This window comes from Columba livia, chromosome 4, assembly GCF_036013475.1.
Source record: "Columba livia isolate bColLiv1 breed racing homer chromosome 4, bColLiv1.pat.W.v2, whole genome shotgun sequence".
Classification (NCBI taxonomy): Eukaryota; Metazoa; Chordata; class Aves; order Columbiformes; family Columbidae; genus Columba; species Columba livia.
The window spans coordinates 49,597,266-49,613,115 of NC_088605.1; the positions used below are offsets into that span (position 1 = coordinate 49,597,266).

At 41.6% G+C, this 15,850-nt stretch overlaps 1 long non-coding RNA gene across 1 annotated transcript; it reads right to left on the bottom strand.

Annotated features, from left to right (window-relative positions):
• Positions 1–2,249: 2,249 nt before the first annotated feature.
• Positions 2,250–6,085, bottom strand: LOC110365843 (uncharacterized). Its single transcript, XR_002425722.2, has 4 exons — positions 5,919–6,085; positions 5,650–5,756; positions 4,569–4,657; positions 2,250–2,388 (listed from the first exon to the last, which is right to left on the bottom strand). It is a non-coding gene; the product is annotated as an uncharacterized LOC110365843 (long non-coding RNA).
• Positions 6,086–15,850: the final 9,765 nt, after the last annotated feature.

Sequence of the window (15,850 nt, forward strand, 5' to 3'; positions counted from 1 at the left end):
ATGTCTCGTTTTTATTCTAAATTGGTTTTAAATACACAGTCACACATGGCCCGGGCTAGTGTATATCTTATCAGGATCCTGGTCTTCTGAACAAAGATATGAGGGTTTTGCAGAAATAAAAAAATGTGAGGAATTAAGCAAGAGAGTTGGACTTTATTAAGGAAACTGATTGCCTGGGCGGGAATGCTCTCCTCCTTCTAGGCTGGGACCCAATGTCATGTGCAGCCTCCTTTTTTATGGCTGGAAAAGCGTCTCAACAGTGTGAGGCCATAATATTTACAGAGGAAAGCTAGGCAAAAGAAATTTATAACACAATAAAGCACCAATTTCAGGGTTTATTTTATTGGCAACAATAACTACTAATCACTTAATTTGCTGTTTTGTATTACAAGACCTACATTCACCAGCCACTGTCATCTCCTCCTTAAGGTCAGGGATGCAACTCTCATTTTATATGCTGGTGCTCTGACACACTTCTCCCCATTTACACCAATTACGACTAATTAAAAGTTTATATCATAGAAAGACCCGATAAAATGCACTTTAAAGTCATCCCAGAGCTTATGCCAGCAGTAAAATAAGAGCCTTTCTTCCAGGCCATGTTTTAAATTCAGACTAAAGAGTTTTTCCTGCAATATATCACTATACTGGACATATTCTTGGGCTCCTCCAGCTCTTTCAGCCTTAAAAATTCCATGAGAAACTCTCCTTGTGCTTATATCCTCCCCTTCCCTGAAGAAAAAGCCACATAGGTCTCAAATCCAGAGTGTTCTTCCTTCTCCTAATTTGAGGAAGTAAATTGCCTCCTTGCTAATTTTACTATTTCTTATCTCTTGACCTCTGGGCTAGATGTACCACACAAAAGTTTCAACAAGATATTTTGCTTGTGTGTTGTAGGTACGTAATGCTGAAGGCAGCTCATCATAAACACCCTCCGTTACTACTTTTTATCACTATATGCCAATTTCCTGTTTAATTTAAAATATATCTTCCTTAGCATGTTTTTCTTTAAAGATGAAATAAACTTCCCATTATAGAGCACACTGGCAGCAAAATAAATCCATAAATAAATTAAAATAAAGGCAAACCATCCTCTCAAATGCATAAAACTGCAATAACTTCTACCATTACTGTTTTAAACATCAAAAGTTACAGCAGTTTCTGACAGCTTTCCTTGATTTACTGACAATATTTAAGTAGTGCATATTTTATAGCAATTGCTGCTACCAAGCTGAGTTTCAATGTGTTCAGCCTGCTTGAACATGATGTGCGAGGATAGTACAGCCTATGTAAGCTCGGTTTGACAATCCTAGGCGCATTTTCCACCACTAGTCTCATCAGGTTCACTGCCCATGATACAGCCAAGGCCAAGCACAGGTTAAAAACAAAGTAAGTAAGTTGACCCATCTCTGACCAGGTCCACAGCAAGTTATGCCATTTTTTCCTTACTGGACTGGCACACAAAGCAAGAGGTCATATTCCCAAGGAAGAAAACAATGTATGGGATCCATAATAGCAGTAAAATCCTCTCTGACTTACTTGAGATGGGATGTCCAACCTGTAGGCACTTTGGAGGCTGCTGACCTGTTCCACATCTCACTGAAGTCACTATGAAGATTTTCATAATCTTCAGTGATGTCTCCATCAAGCTACAATACAGAAGAGAGGCGCTGATGAAGGAAAATATAGCAAAAACCAGTGACTCAAGAGGTATAATCTCTACAGCTCCCACTCCATGAACCTGCTGCACCGAGGGCAGCTGATATACAGGTTTTGTGGATGGGTATAAGCCATGTAATTTTTTTTTCTTTTGAATTTTTTTTGTTTGTTTTTATTTATTTCAGTCCTGAAGGATATTTAATTAGCAGGCTCCAATTACTAATTAGAATTACTAGTTGTCATGGAATTACAGAATGGTTTGGGTTGGAAGGGACATTCCAAGCTCATCCAGTCCAACCCCCTGCCGTGAGTAGGGTCACCTTCACCCAGATCAGGTTGCTCAGAGACCCGTCCAGCCTGGCCTGGGATGTCTCCAGGGATGGGGTATCCACCATCTCTCTGGACAACCTTGGCCAGGGTCTCACCACCCTCAGTGTGAAAAAATTTCTTCCTCTTATAAAAAATCCTCATAGAGAAGGTGCTCAGAAACCAGGGGTGGCAGCATTAAAAAACAAACCAACAAACAACACACACCAAAAAACCCCACACCAAACCAAACACCCAAGCCACAAAAACAAAGCCTCAGATTCCTCCCATGTTTCAGCATTTTATTGGAGCAGAACTCACACACATCCTTTCCCCAGTGCCTTGCAAAGCAATTCATTCTCCTTTGGAAGAGTTCCTTTGTCCTGCAGAACATGAAGCAAGGATCCATCCCTCTGTCCATTCCTAATGAAACAGCCAGAAACAGCTTTTCAAGTGCCTTTAAATGCCGTTTTATAAGCATCATTACAACACGTGCAGAAAGTTGCCCATCTTGACATGGGTAAATGTACCTTTGCAAGAGCAGCCAGGAGCCTTGCCAGCTCTCTGGTGCTTCTCACAGCAAAAAATGATTGCTCCAGCCCTCCTGTGCCACCTCCCGTGGAGCACCTGCCTGGAAATACCATTAATGGAGCAGCCCCACAGCAACTCACTGCACAAGAGCAGTGCCTCAGCACCAGGCACATCTATGATCAGCTGCAAACATCCCCTTCCAGTCTGACTTTTGTCTCTGGAAGGGAGAGTTATCTGATCTTGCTGTGCATACCCTTCCTTTTCCACCCAATGGGTGCTTTTTAACCTCTCCGGCAATTTTTATCTAAACACAACAGATGGATCTCTCACGGGCACTTAGATCCTCCATGTGCATGACAGAATTGTAGGTAGGGAAAAAATTTCTTTTTCTCTCCCTCCTTCATCCCTGGGGAAGCATCTAATGAGCTTTATTAAGCATCAGCATATCTGCACACGAAAAAGTTGGTGGAAACCAGGCTTCTTTACTTCCACCATGCATGAAAAAGTCTGGTTTGAAATGCTTATTGCAGTGGTCTGGCTTGGCCAGCATTCTCTTGGAGAGACTATAAAACTCAGCAGATGAAGTGTGTGTCACAGGTCCTATGGATTATGAAGATGCTCTTCCTCCATGGATGGAGACCCTTGGTTTTGTACACAGACTTCGTCTTGATTTTCTCCATGGGGAACTGAGAGGTTGGGAATCGTGGTGTGATGACAACCAAGATGCTTCTAAGAAATCCCTGATGTAATGCATGACTTTATTTTTCTTGAGCCAACAGAGGGCTTCACCTGGATAAAACACTGATTTGGCCTGACGGACTGTCTATGTACGCTTAAATATAAGTGGGATCCAAGGTGGTTGTTCTGCACACAAGAAGTTTCTGTGCACATTAGAAGATCCCATGTTGCCTGCATCAGTAATGTGTCTGTGATGATGGAAAATAAGTCAGCTAGTCATACATGAGATATCCAAATACTGGAATCTGGAGATGACTGGAGTGTAAAATTGGTTTTATCTAAAGCCTGTTGTAGGCAGATACTCTGCAGATTTCAATTAATACTTTGCATTTTGGTTCTTTTCAAATGCAGCTCTGTAAACAGTGAATAGTCCCATTGTAAATGACTTGCTTGCTGTATTTATAGACAGCCAGATGTTATTTAGCCATGGTAGGATTTAACAAGCAGTCTAAGAACTGTGGGCTTGCTTTTTTTTCATTTGTTTTCAAATTTCTCAGCAGTAAAGTCTTCCTATGGTCATTTATTGGCTTTTGCAAAGCTCTTTATAGCAGGTTGGGCTCTTTTGTTTGTTGGTTTTTCTTTTGCCCCCTCTAAGAGGTCCTGCACAAATATTTGTGGCATTTTGTCCCTGCCCTGAACCTTACGTACTTTAAAAAACTGCTTTTTCTCAGTCAGCATCTGGCTGGGTACATGCAGAAATACAGCCCCCTCTTTCCACAACCTAACACTGATTTCTTCCCTTCGCCCAAGTAATGTTCCAGCAGATATTAGTGAGATGCTGACAAGGCTGCCTTTCTTTTTGGGATTGGATTGAGTACGGCAGCAATCCATACTTTGATTCTGTGATATATGTAGCTCACAGTATCAGCATGTCAGCCTGAATTTAGAGAAAATACATGATCACATCTCCTAGGAGATCTTGAAGCACAAGCTAGAGACTGCAAGCCATCTGTCCCCAGATCAGGGAGAAAACCGATGACAGGAGCCGTGTTTGCCCTGCTGCCTTCAGCATCTCATTTTGCAGCCTGTGTTTTATCATAGAATCATAGTTTGGGTTGAAGGGACCTTCCAGGCTCATCCAGTCCAACCCCCTGCCATAAGCAGGGACATCTTCATCCAGATCAGGTTGCTCAGAGCCCCGTCCAGCCTGGCCAGGGGTGTCTCCAGGGATGGGGCATCTACCACCTCTCTGGGCAACCTTGGCCAGTGTCTCACCACCCACAGTGTAAAAAACAAAACAAACAAATAAATAAAAAACCCAAACCAACCAAACAAAAAAAAAAAAAACAAAACAACCCACACCAAAACCCAAACCAACACACAAAAATTCTTACTCTTTTCCTCTCTTCCTTCAAACTGTGGCATTTGGGCCTTTTGTTCACTCCTTCTTCGGTAGGTAGAGTACATGGCTTCCTCTTCTACCCTATGGGAGAAGAAGGGTGTCCAACAGTGGCCAGACACTTTGGTTCAAAAGGTGCCAAAATCTGTTTAACAATGTGCTTGCCATACCAGTGAGGGCACTGGAAAATAGTTCTGAAAGTAAAGGGGACCAAAGCAAGGAAATGTTGTGAATTTGGAGCTGAGGAGCTTGCTGTCCGGTTCAGCAGAACAGTATTTTCCTTGCCAGGCAGCAAGTCACCATCTGACAGCTTCATAATGGCATCTATTAGCTGGTTCGTGCTCCTTATTCCTCCCCTCCTCCCTGTTTATGCTCAGCGGATTTTGCTGTGCAGAGGAGTGGCAGGCAGATGAACCTGTTGTTGTTAAGAGCCCAGTTTCCAATCTCAAAACCCACCCTTCATGCACCTACATCTGCACTTAGACCTAAAAATGGCCCTTGACACCCACTAAAATGTTAAGTGCCAACAGGCTTTCTGAATCACTGATGAGCATGCAGGTGTTTAATTGCTGAATTAAAAACCTGATCTTGAAAACTGAGCTCTGAGTGTCTGTATTTCTATAACCAACTTTAATGCTGCCTTCAAAGTTTCTCCATGGGGAAACAGTCTGGCTACACAGGGCAACTCCCACAGTTTCTAAACACTCAGCCCTATTGCTGTGTCTCTTACCTAGCACGAAATTTCCATCCCATTTTTCCCAGGTTAATTGAAAGCGATAACAGCTCCAAGTTCTCCTAACACATGCAACACATGCAATATATAGAAAGTCTTCCTCCACCAGACCACTGCTATGGTAGTGTCCATATTTAGCTCTATTTGATATTCTTTTCTGACATTCTCCTTCATTTTCAAACTCTTTTTTTTTTAGAAATGTCCTTTCAATGCCACTGTATCACACTTTACTATTTTGTACAATTGCCTTTGTAAGGAACAGTCAATAAATCCACACTGCTATTACAGATAATTCTTCCCATCCTCTACAGCTCCTAGCCAAGGTACCAAAGGATTTCCTTACCTCCACAACTTGGCTTATCCTTTCAGCAAGCCACAGCTCCCTCCTTTTGCTCTTTTCTTCTCAGCTGAAGTCTGCACTCCATTTCTGAAATGACTCCTTGAGATGTCCTGAATGGAAAAATGATGAGCTGGCTGACCAGGAGGTGGCAGTTGTATTGACTGTCTTGCTACTTGTTTTCTAGCAATTTTTCTACTAAGTATACAACACCTCTTTAGGTAACTTATTTTTTTCTGCACAGTGCTCCTTGTTCAAGTTGAGCTCAGTCTTACCTTGTACCCATTTAACTTTTCTGAAAGTTTCAGAGCAAGGATATCATCTATTCCCTTTATTCCTTACACAGATACATCCATCTCAGCCACTGTCTGAGTCTTCACCAAGCTGCTCTAACTCAACCTTCTGGGTTCTCTGGAGCTTTGATGTGCTGTCAGAGCAATGGCAAAGCCACAGCTAATCTGAATTTGGGAAGGGATTTAATATCAAATTCAGCTGAAATAAATCAAATGGAAAAAAGATGGCATCAAATGCACCTGGTAGAGAGAACATGGGAGGTTAATTGGCAACTTTTCCCTTTGATCATGAGCCAAGCATCACTGAACCTAAAAGCCAGATGTTTGGTTTGCTGCCTCAGGATGAGGCAAGGGGTACACATAGTCATTAAAAATAAATAAGTAATGATTTTTTAAATGCTACCTGTAATGCAAGAACTTTTAAAACTTTCTTTGTAAAAGTCTACTCAAAGGCTTTTGAAATCAAGACGGCCACAGATGAGGTGAATTTAATAGGTGACTGGGGTTGTACTTGACTTTTCTACATCAAAGATATCTTTATATAATAAAACATTGACTACTTTCATTCTCTTTGGTTCATTTTTTTTTTAAACTTAACTATTCTTGTCAGTAAGAAACTTTTTAAAGCACATGTGGTAGCACACACCTAATCATATTCTGAGAACAGACTTGCAGAAAGAACAATCTGCATTGTGGCCCACCAGTAACATTCCTTTAAATTACTCTCATGATGCTCAGCTGTGGTTTGCAGCTCTTTTTACACTTGACAGACAGTTCATTAGCACAGTGACTTGCATTGCTCTTTTTTCTATAGAAAAAAGAAAATATGTTTATTAGTGTAGGATATGACCTAAAATACTGCTGCATGTATAATCAGATCTAGTCCAATGAAGCAACCTGACAGTTTGTGAAATCAAGGCAGGCCAGACTTGCAACCAGAAAAACCAAAAAACCAAACCAAACAAAAAACAAAAACAAAAAAAACCCCACAACACAACAACAAAACCAACCAACCAAACAAAACAACACCTTGTGATTTTGATAACCGATTGTAAATAAACCTGTGCAGTGCATCTCTGAAACAGAAAATTATAAGTCTTTCGATCAGATACTTACAAAGCAGCTCATATTAGACTGCTTATTCTCCATAAAATGTCTCCTAGAGCTTTTTAGAGGTCTGAAAACATGTAACTTTGGGCCTTTTCACGATTTCCAGCACCAAAAAGCTCAGACAACTCCTGGACAAGTCTGGACTGCAAGCTGAGCTTCTGGTTCTCATCTGAACTGAAGCACCTGAACACTTTTTGTATTTTTGACATCTAGGAAGGCTTAGAAGATGAGGCACAATACCTTTATATAGGTACTCGCTGCAGGGACTGGTTTGTAAAAATTGATATGAACTGGAGAAAAAATAATAATATTTGGCTGATGTAAAAGTAAAAAAACTTACTGAAATAAAGAAAGAACAATAGGGTTCTTCCCTCACTCTAAAGAAAGTGCATCATTAACATGTGAATCATACCAAATTGCAAATATTTTGCTGGATCAGGTGCTCTATATCCTCATAAAACCAGCATAACTGTGGCTTCACATTCCCCAGCTGATTCAAGGGAAATACAATTCTATATATGGCCAGGAGAACCTGCAGCACACAGATTTTGGTCCAGATCAGTGAAGTCACCACCACACTGACCTGCCAAGCCTCACTATATTTGGAGATGGATGGATGATTCGGATTTCCAGCAGCATGAACCTGCTTTGATTAAATATCTTACATTTTACATGCCTGAAGTTCGTGTGCTGTTATTATCACCTTTTGGGAGATACAGTCTCTCACAAGTAGGAATTGTCTGGGAAAAAAAAATTAAAAAAAATTATTGAAATGCTAAAGGTAACTGGAGAGGGTGGCACAGAAAGGTAAAATGCCCTCTCCAAGGCATCCAAGAAATGGGTAATTCTGCCAAGTTTTTGCCCATCTTCTCTACTGCCTCATGCTGCCTTTCAGCATGAACCAGCCATCTGGCTTTCCCTTGGCTTGTGCTTCATTGTGCCAGTGGAGCTCAGCTCCACGCCGTGCACGGAGCTATATTTAGGCGGAAATTACTTCATCCCCATCCAGGTGAACGGGCAGGGAAAGGGTTTTTTCCTCACCCTCATATGCTCTTGAGCCCTCGTTCCTCTCCAGCTCCTTCTTGATCTGTGCAGGATGAGCACACGAGGCGCTGCCCACCCTCACACCTCACTCCTAACAGGGCTTGGAGTGTTGCTTCCAGGGGGAGAGGATAACAAAGCAGTCTCCTACCAAGCCAAGCACAATGCAAACAAAAGAAACCCTGCAGAAGGCAAGAGTGCATTAGCAAGCCTGAGAGACTTCACAATGCAATGCCTTCTCTTTTGTCTTGTCCTCTTCTTCTTACAGGGAAATAGCAATCGGAGAGGACTCTCCTGCAAGTTTTGTGCTGTCTTTGCTGACAGCTATGTGATGTCTCAATTTTGAAACCCAGAGACTGCATCAATCAACATCTGAAAGGCTTTTTATCCCCTTATATGTAGTGATCTCTTTACTTTGAAAAAGATACGCAATCAGAAAGGCAGCTGTCAGCAGGCAGCTCATGTGCTGAACTAGGGTCAGTGGCCCATGTCCTTGCCCTTCCTGCTGGTGGAAGGGACATGCAGGGCCCAACCATGGTGCACCCTTGGCACCCTACCAGGGCCCAGAGACAGGGTCTTAGCCTGTAGAGAGTGAATGGCTGTATTTATAGGTGCTAGACTTGAAAGGTATTTCATGATCAGGGAAAGAGCAATGTGATATTAAAGGTGAGGATCATCCTTGCTTGGGATTCCAGAGGTTACCTCACTTGAGTATGGGGCCAGAAAGGACTGAGACTATTCCCCACCCTCTGCCTCTGCTTCCCTCCTCACTCAGAGGTGGTTTTCCCCTATTTACTTGGACTAAAATGCTCTGGGACAGGTAAATCTCTGCATGCCCTTTCCTCAGAGATGCAGACAGATGACCAGCACCCTAGTGCGAGCAGCACCCAACCCCTTCCTTGCCTTGTGGGAAGCAGGGAAGGCCACGCTTCAACACAAATAACAAGGAAATAAGAAAAATTCTCCCTGGTTCTCCTTATTTTTTGTGCAGACTCTGGCCATCAAAACCTATTAACATGAAGTATGTTAGCATCCAAAGTCACAGCATCCCAGACTACACAGATGGCCAGTGGTCTCACTGCACTGATTTGGCCTTGTACAATATCTGCCAAAGAACAGTCAAGTTCCTTTTCCCTTCATGCTTACATAGCAAAACAATGAGTACAAAGGGGTATTGTCCTTTTTTTTTCTTTAAAAGCAAGCAGATCGTCCTTTTCTCTCTCCTTTAAATTTCTCAAACTCATCTCACTGCAAAATTAAGGTATAGTGACGACCAGTCAGGACTGAAAATGTACTTTTTTTTGAGAAAGAGGCAAGCAGTGTATAAACACATTTCTCTTGGAAATCCAGCCAGAGATGAGTTTGATGAGAATGCACTCCAGGAATGCACTACTGAAGGGTGAACCAGCACTAGAACCACTTCACCACCCTTAGACTTTCTGCTGGGGCGGTGATGCTCACACACAGCTCCTCACATGTGTTGTCTGCTCTCAAATGACAATATGAGGATCACCTCCTAATTGTAATATTAGCTAGATGCTCAAGGCACCAGAGAAGATGAGTAGCAAACTCTGAGTAACCAATAGTCAAGGGTGACTGTCATGGAAAACCACACCTGAAGATGCTTGGGAGTGAAAGCTGACAGTCTAAAGCACTAATTTAATTATTTGATCAAGTTGAAAGCAGCTTACAGCAATTTTTTTTCTCTACAATTATGCAAGCAAATTTATATATATATGTGTGTATATATATATATAAAAAAGATATGTAAGTTACTGGTGGATTATTATTTTTATGTGTGTATATATATATATATATATGTATTGTTTCAGTCATACCCGCCTGTTACCATAGAATACCATTACAGAAAGCATATGGGGGTTAAACGGCATTTGAAAGCTAACTAGTAAAACCCCACTTTGACAGTGATTTTCATCAAGCTCCAAATTGATTGACAAGTTGTTCATTGCACACTCAGACATATCTATCTTTCAGAAAAAAGAAGCAAGTGCAAGGCAGTCTCTGCTGATTTTTATCTCCAGACCCTTTTCTTCCCCAAAAGTGTATTGCACTCAAAGAATCCAATATGAAGAAAAGTAATAAAATACTACTCCTGCTGGCTTGTATAAAGAAAAAACCTTTTAAAAGGTTCAAATCGTGATTATAGAACTGAAATATTGCTAACCCACAAGTGGTTGGGAAAAAAATGTATAAATTACAGTTTTGTGTTTTACAACAATTATATTTTAGCTCTTACACCGGCTTGCAATCCTGACAGATTTACTGCAGATTCAAATTAACATACCATAGCTGAATCTTACTGTTGCCATAACTTTTATTCAGACAGTCATATTTCCAAAGGCAGTGACTATACTTTTTACTCTTGGATAATTTTTGCTAAGTAAAATAAATAACCAGTTAGATTCAGGCTTTTGCCCATAATTTGGCTGAGAATGTTACCACTCAGCAGTGCTCTTGCAACAAGGAAATCGTACTGTCATGTATTTTTGCTCTTTTTGGGCACGCAGGTGCACTTGACTCCAAAGGTAAAGGCAAAATGCAGAGTGACCACTATTATATGCCATGGATTTTTCATATTTAAACACATCTGTTTAGTTTCCTCTGAGCTTTTTAGGGTCTCATGTAGCTGAAATAAGCTCTGTTCCTTATTTGCTTTTTGCTGTTTTTCCTTTCCTGACAAGCGACTTTGGCTTAAGGATTTAGGTGCTCTTAATCTACAGACTAATACTCAGAGTTCGAGATAATTCCCATAATAAAGACTCACTTTAAAAGGTACCAAGATGCGGTTGAGTGACAAAGCCTATTTACTCTTAAAAAGGAAACAAACCCAAAAATTCCAGCTTCGAATTAGCAAATCTGAAGACAGCAAATTCCAGGTGACTTTCAAGTCTCACCATTCAGGCACTCAGAAACCAAAATACTCAAAATTATCAGTTGTTCAGCACTTTTTGATTTGTTACGGATGGAGAGAGATGGCTTTGGGTTTTTGGGTCAGGTTCAAATGCTTTCAGCTTCTTCATAAAAATAAAATAGTGCTATCATCATTTGACAGATAGTATTTCCAAGCCTGCAATTAAAATGGGCACTTCCTCAGCTCTGAAGACTTTGCTCTGTCTTCACCGCTAAGAAGCTTCATGTCATTACCTTGGACCAATGCTGACAAAGGGAAATTTATTATTAAATCCAGAAGATGAGTTCATTACATCCTTGTTGCTTCGTTCATAGTTTATACGCTAGTTACTGTCCACATACATCAGCAAATCTTTACCATTTGTCAATTTGGACGTCCCATATATTGGTACAGATGGGAGGAAAATGTTGTTTTGCCCAATGTCCCTTGCTTACACAAAAAGTTCATAGTGAATTTGATGTTTCAAATCACACGCTTGACAATTTTAGTGCTGTCAGAGATAAGGGAAAAAGCTCAAATGAAACCATCGTCCTTTGTTGTCAAAGACAAGGGTATCTCGTGTCTCGAATGCCATCACAGGCAGGAAATTGCCTGCCCTGGTTTCAAAAAGAGATTTCTGGAAGGAGGAGGGAATGACTTTGTGACAGACTGCACTCTTTTTGAAAATTGTCTGTCAATCAAGGAAACCAAATCTGCGATTAGATGTTAAATCTTTCAAGTTGACCTAATGCTGTCTGCACAGCATATTTAGGTGCTTTCTTTAGGATAAAGTTATTTGGCAGAGAGTAGCTTAGTCTGGTTACCAAAGTTTATTTTGGCCAATGCCACCAATTTGCCAAAAAACACCTTGACTGCTTTAATCGCCACCCACTTATCTCTCACTCCACATGTGTTCATTCCCCTCGATGCTCAAATATCCCTTTGATTGGATTCAGAAGCCTGGAAAGAGGCAACAAGGGTGTTCATGGCTTGCAGCAGATGTACAGAAGTGTGGGGTGCAGAAACCAACTGGTGAGGGCAAAGCACAACAGCATGAGCCTGGACAACAGAAATAGCTGAGTACTCATATCTTCTATTAAAAATGCAAAAAGGATCCCAGCACAGGGGACAAATAGAGAATAAATTTAAGCACTAAAGCTGGAAGCTTTGGAGTTCCAGAAAAGGGAATAGGAAGTTCACAGCAGCCCTTCCATCTCCCCCACAGGAGATCATTCATGACTGACCAAACTTTGTACCAGGAAAGTTAGAAATTAGATTTTATTTTTTCCTCCCAAATTGCACAGGTTAAGGTTAGGAAACACTAAAATAAAAGGCAGCATAAGAAAGCAGCATGTCATGCAATGCAAAGAGTTAAGATTTTGGCTACCATAAGACATTAACAAAGTAAAAGCAAAATCAGTGGCTCCTGGGATCAGACACTTGTGTGGCCCTTCAGAGATGCAACAGTAAATACAAGAGGGCTGTATAGTCTCCTGCTTCAGGATTTAAAGTAATCTCTGTGATAAAATTAATATAAAGATGACATTGTCCAGTTTCTGCCCACTTTTCTTCTTCCCAGGGCAGCTGGCTAAACCATTCAGGAGACTTTGAAACCTCTGGGAGATAGCTCACTAAATCTTTTCACAGCATGGTCTGGGGCTGATTGGAAGTTTGATTTCAGCCCCTGCATCATTTAGCTGCTTTCACAGTTTTTATCTCAGTTGGTCTCCACTCTGAGGCCACATCTGACAATATCTACAACTGTTCTCTACTCATGAAAATGCGATGAATACCAGGGATTGCCAAGAAGATTCATATTAAATCTAACAGCTTCATAGTAGTCAATAAGTTCCGTGCCAGGTCAGGGTATTTTATTAAAGACCATACTAAAGAATTTTCTTTAATATTACATTATTGAATACCATAGGTGGGCCACCCTTTGGAAGAAGAGCGCATCACCTCTTCTGTCTTCATAGTTAAATGAATACAGATATATGCAGGAGAAATATCCAATCTGAACCTTCCCTGGTGCAACAAGTGACCCCAGCTCTTTGCTTCCTTACTGGGGGAACTATCTGAGATGTTTCCCTCCAAGGGGTTTTGAGGAACACAGACAAACTACAGGGCCAGGAAATTATTTTCCCCAATGGTCTCAGCTTTCCCTCCAACAAGCATACAGGAACAAACACCTGCAAACTATTTTATGGATCACACAAACACCACGATACATCACAGCATGTCCACAAACAAAACAACTGCTCACTGCAAACTCAGGACAAAGAAGCCACTACTTAAATCTCTGCATGTTTTGCAAGAAGCAGACCAAGAGTTCAGGCTCTGACCCCACCACAAGCAGGAGCAGATGCTGCCACTCCTTAACCTCACTCATCAACATCAAAGCTCAACCAACATATAAAATATCCGGGAGAGACAAGCACTTACCCCCACAGACATTGGGACAACTGGTGCTATAAGCCACTTCCCAGCATCACTGGACAGGGGCAGGGCTGGGTTTTAAATGGGTGCTGTGGGTGGGGGCCCGGGTGAGGCTGGAACAGGCAATGAATGCCATGGGGTCCCATTTTCTACACATGGTGCAGCTTGGTACAGCTTGGTCATTTCAGTTTGAAGCCAAAGTACAACAGGAGAAGCTGCAGAAGCCAAAGTTTCAGGACAGAGCAGCAGAGTTGCTGATGAGGTCTAGGGCATCACCTTTGCTCTGCCCATGTCTCAAAGCAGACACCTTGCTGCAGGCTGGCACCAATGTGTGTGGTTCCTCCTGTCAACAATGAGATTATTTCCATTTATAAAATCATTGCTTCTGATTTTTGCTGATGGCCAGAGAGGACAAGTCCATTTCCTTCAGCCTGACATGGAAAGCACATAGGAATAGGCAGCAGCAAATACACCCATGGAAATTAGAGTGAGACACAGGATACAAATGATAAAGAGACAAAAAAAAAACCAAAAAACCACGATTCAACAAGATGTTTTTCTTGTGTGTTGAATGTACATAACCCCACAGGCTGAAGGCAGCTCATCATAAATACCCTCAGTTACTGCTTTTTATCACTATATTCCAATTTTCTGTTTAATTTAAAATATATCTTCCTTAGCATGCTTTCCTTTAAAGATGAAATTTATTTCCCATAATAGAGCACACTGGAAGTAAAATATGCCTGGAGGGATTCAAAAGACGCATAGATGAGGTTCTTAGGGACATAGTGTAGTGCCAGAGTTAGGTTATGGTTGGACTCTGTGATCCTGAGGGTCTTTTCCAACCAAAATGATTCTATGAAAGGTAAATGTTTGCTCTAACCAGCTGGGGTCATTCATTTGAAATGGCTGCAGAGCCCATGGGAGTGAGCAGAGCAAAACCAGAGCAAACCAGCAAATTACCCTAATGAGTAGACTTTCCAAAGCACCTGACAAGCCCAGCTGCTGTGGTGGGTCTGCCCTGCTTTGGTGGAGTAGGACACCCGGTTCATCTTGCGCTAGTTTTGCTGTCTTTGGATCACTGCTTCTCCCTACTTGACCAGTTATGAACACTGTAACAAAAACAATCATCCATCTAGAGGCAGATGCCTGCATTTATTTATCAAGATCAGGAATGTCATTAAAATTTACACTTTTCAAGCCACAGATACCATGAGCCTGACTGGCAAAGAATGAGCTTTCAGACAAGTAAGAAGGTTTAGGAGGGTCAATTATGTTATAATTGGCTTAGATCTTCACCCTCTCATACACCAGCTTTATTAAAACCCTATACCTGGAGACAACAGCTTCAGCACAATTATTTTTAAAACAGGGCTGCACAATTTGGGGCTTGCCAACACACAATAATCCTTACCAACAAACTTGAGATTATCAAGCCCTCGAGCCGATCAGATTCTAAGGCAAAAGGTCATCTTGGAGAGAAGATACAGGGGACAAAAGCATTCTTCTTCTGCCAAACTCACCTCAAGCCTTTGCAAAGCATGATTGACTTGCGAAATAAAACACCACTGGTCTGGAAGGAGCCAGTCTGCCTGTAGTTACATGAGGTCCAGGGTTGAAACATTCCTCTTGGTACTTGGATGGGGTTTCCCTTGCTGGGAAATGTCTCGGCAGCTCCAGCAATATCACAAAGCAACTCCCTGTTATGAGCGGTTGCTCTGGGGAAGGAGAGAGAAACCCCTCTTAAATCTTTCTCAAAGCAATTTTCTGTGATATAATCTGTGCTTTCTCCACATCTGTTTTCAAGCTAGTGAAAGGGAAAACCATGTCTATAATGAAACCATCCAGTGAGCCCAAAGCCCAGAAGCTGTTCCCCAGCACAGACCCAAAGCCCTTTCTTTGACAAGACCTCCAAGACTAGTGTTCCTCCTTGTTTTCCTATCGCCTATCACCTGGTTTTGCTGGGAGATATCTTTTTCCCTCGGGGTACTGAGCCAAGCATCCTTGCTCAGTGGGATCTTGCAAGAGAGCATTGCTATTGATTTGCTCTGCAACTCAGTTTGCATATGTCAAGGTCAACCTTTAGGTATTTCAGATAAGAGGGAAGCCAGCTTGCTTGAAGGACAGCATCCAGAATAGCAACAGAACGAGCGTGCAGCACCTGGTGATCATCAGCAGCATTTTTTTGCCTCTCACCATTGCTCTCACACCTCATCTTTGTGTGACATGACTACATGTGAAAGAATCATAGACTCATTTTGGTTGGAAGAGACCCTTAAGATCGAGTTCAACCATGGAGCTCTTAAATCCCAGCCTTGTTGCTGCTCCTTGCTTGCCATTTGGCTCCGAGTGAGATATTAATAACTTAAGATATTCAGTTTTGAAGGTACTGTGAGGACTAATCAGATGCATGTTT